This window comes from Ixodes scapularis, unplaced genomic scaffold (assembly GCF_016920785.2).
Source record: "Ixodes scapularis isolate PalLabHiFi unplaced genomic scaffold, ASM1692078v2 PGA_scaffold8__174_contigs__length_109621045, whole genome shotgun sequence".
Taxonomy (NCBI): domain Eukaryota; kingdom Metazoa; phylum Arthropoda; class Arachnida; order Ixodida; family Ixodidae; genus Ixodes; species Ixodes scapularis.
The window spans coordinates 30,785,493-30,788,863 of record NW_024609883.1 but is presented as its reverse complement, the minus strand read 5'-3'; the positions used below and the strand labels follow the sequence as shown (position 1 = coordinate 30,788,863).

At 53.3% G+C, this 3,371-nt stretch overlaps 1 pseudogene; it reads left to right on the top strand.

Annotated features, from left to right (window-relative positions):
• The first annotated feature begins 344 nt into the window (after positions 1-344).
• Positions 345-2,126, top strand: LOC121833544 (annotated as a pseudogene).
• Positions 2,127-3,371: the final 1,245 nt, after the last annotated feature.

Below are 3,371 nucleotides of genomic sequence, written 5' to 3'. Positions count from 1 at the left end.
GGAAGCGACGCGGGGTTTTGGCTTTCATAGCGCGGTTCTTTCGTTTTCCTCGGAGGAAGAAGAAAACAAGAAAACAGGGTCCGCAGGACATCGGCTCCTGCTTTAATTCCAACTTATTCAGTGCTAAATAATCAATATTGTTCTAAAACTGGTACCCAAGTGCGGGCGAAGGTGTGGGTTATCGGCGGACACCCGAATTTTCCTAAGTGGTGCGTGACATTTCCAAGGTACGTGGACTTTGTTCTCGGGGCGGCGGGAATCCCCGCTAAGCCTAACATAGGCCGAGCACAAGTACGGCCGTTGGCGGCGACCCGCCGGCCGCTAGTCCTAACCTGTCGGTGATCATGTTCGAAATGATGGACGAGACAACGACGGCCACGTCAACAGGAGAGGCTGTAGCTCCATCACTACGAGTCGGCAACGTCGACGGGCGCACGTTCATCGAGGTTCCCGGGGAGCGTATCGAACCGGAAGAGGTCGAGGGATGGAAGGTCTCTGGCAAGCGAATCAAGGAGATCACGAACGGCCCAGAAAGCCGTGAGTTCGCTGCAACCAACCGGTCGTCCAGGCCCAGAACTAGGGCCAAATACGCCAAGAAAGTCGCATCGGCAATCACGAAAGGGGCACGGATGCCAGTAAGCATGCCGAAGGAGGATATCAAGATAGTGGTCAGGCCACGTGGCGGCCTCAATATAGCAAAGATGGGAGGCCCGGCTGCCATGGCGGCGGTCACAAGGGCGGCGAAGGTCACAAGGGAGGAGGCTGGCGAGGATACCGTCGGCATAAATACGCAGCAGAACATTATAGTGATTAGCACCCCAGACGAGCGGCGAGCTACGAGATACGCTAAAATGACGTCCATTAGCGAGGGAGGCAAGACGTATGATGTCAGCGCCTATAGAACGGCACCTGACGGAACAGTCAAGGGAGTCATTCGAGGCATAAACATAGAAGAGACGGCGGAGGATATCACGAAAAACATAGTGAATACGAACAACCCCACGGCAGTGGAGGCGCATAGAATTGGAGAGACGACCGCGGTCGTAGTGCTCTTCGCGGGGCAGAAGGTACCGCATTACATCAAGTACGGCATAGTTTTGATCAAGTGTGGACTATATCGCAAGCATTTCGATGTTTGCAAGACGTGCGGTAAACTGGGACATAGACGAGACGTGTGCCCGAATCCCGGAAACAAGTCCTGCTTCGGCTGCGGCATGGCGAACCCGGAGGAAGGGCACGAGCTGAAATGTCAACCGCAATGCAAGCTATGCGGGGGCCCACATCCAACAGGGGAGAGGGGCTGTAAAAACAAATACAAGATGCCATACATAGTTAAGCGACGCCAATGGGAGCGCAAAGCGGAGGCCGCGGAGCAGCAAGTGGTAGCCGCAGACTTTCCACCGTTTAGGTCGCGCTCCATCGAGAATCCGCGCAGCGTATCAAGACGACGAGCCGACAGTCGGAGAAGGGAAGTCAGTAAGGAAGGCAGAAGCAACAGTCACCGCCGCGACGTAGCGCGGCCGAGGGAGGGAACTTCCTGGGCAGACGCTGTCAAGACAACTAGGTCCGAGAGCAAGCAACCCAGTGTGAATAGTTATTACGAGAAGAAGAGGCAGGAGGACCTGGCAGCGATGAAATCCCTCAAGGACGAAAACGACAAGCTCAAGCGCAGAATCTCGGAGCAGGATGATATAATCAAGGAAATCAATGCGAAGCTGGCAATCTTGATTGGGGAGCGACAGCAAAAGGCACCACAACCCGCGCCAGAAAAGACGACGGAGACCATAGTCGAAGACGAATCAGAGACCGAAGTGGACCCCAGAGCCGATAGGCCAACGGAACCAGCCCCCAAGAGGAGGGCCATAGAAAGCATCAGGGATCGAAAGATCATGGATAAGCTCAAGAGACACGATGAGAGATTGGACAGAATGGAGGAAATCTGCAAGGACACTAGCGAGCGCCTCACATCGCTCGAGAAGAACATGCAGAGTATGTTGGCGCAACTACAGATACAGTTACAAGCACAAATACAAGCGCAGATACAGAGCATGGAAATCGGCATCATTACCAAACTCTAACAATCATGGACGGGACAGGGCGTGCAGCAACAACCACTCCGCCAGTAAAAGGCCTCCTAGTCTGGCACTGGAACTGTAACGGTTTTGCACACAAGAAAGCGGTACTACAACAGCACTTGCAGAAAGTAGATAGGAAACCAGATGTGATCATGGTACAGGAATCTAATGCCACGGAGACACCCAAGCTCGCGGGATACCGATCGCACAACAGGCCTCCGGATACCTGCGAAACGCCCAAGGGGAAGGGTAGGGGAGTCTGTATCTTCGTACGAAAGGGTATCACATTCGTAGAGCACGAAATACTAGAAAAGAGCGCCATAGAACACTGCACGGTAGAGGTTATCACGGGAAGGAAGAGAAAAGAGAGTACCTTCTTAGTTAATGTGTACAGCAAGCCAGCTCACACGCAACAGAAATTCAAAGCACTGTTTCATAAAGCATGTAGGGTAGCGGGAGGAAACATGCTGATGGTATGCGGCGACTTTAACGCAGCGAACCAAGTGTGGGGGTACCGCAAGACAACGGCCAAGGGAAGAGACTTATTGCAGGACGCGCTGGACGCAGGGTTGAGTCTCGTCACAGATCCCGAACAACCCACTCGAACGGGAACATCGGTTTCCCGGGACACCACCCCGGACCTCACCTTCGTCAAAGTGGCGGGGAGGAAGAGAGAGGTCACTTGGAACAACACGGGCTATGACCTAGGAAGTGATCACTACATACTAGAAGTCCTCATCCCGCTGGAGGGGAAAGGTGGTAACACTGAGAAGAGAAAGCACCGCGTCACGGATTGGGACGCCTTCAGGACGGCACTCACTAGCTGGCAATTAGAAATCACGGATATCGATCAATGGACGGATAACGTTAATAGGACGATGGAGGGAGCCACGAAGGAGATAGAAACGGACGAGAGTATAGACAGAGTGGACAGCAGATTAGCTCACCTACTGGAAGCTAAGCAGTCAATCAAAGCAAGATGGAAGGGTCAGCGCACAAACAGAAAACTACGGAAGAAGATCGCGGAACTCAATCAGTGTATAGAAGGCCATTGCAGGTTACTCTGCGAGCAGCAGTGGACCGAGGTATGCAACAAGGCGGACGGTCAAATGAACAAGAGCAGGACCTGGAGCATGCTCAGACATCTCCTCGACGAGACCAAGACTAAGGGGTATCAGCACGACAACCTTGCGAGGATCCTACACAAGGCCATTAGCAAGGAAGGGGAAGTCGAGATCAAGAGGCGTCTGGACGAGAAGTATCTACCGTCCACTCCTACAACGGAACACCTGGAGT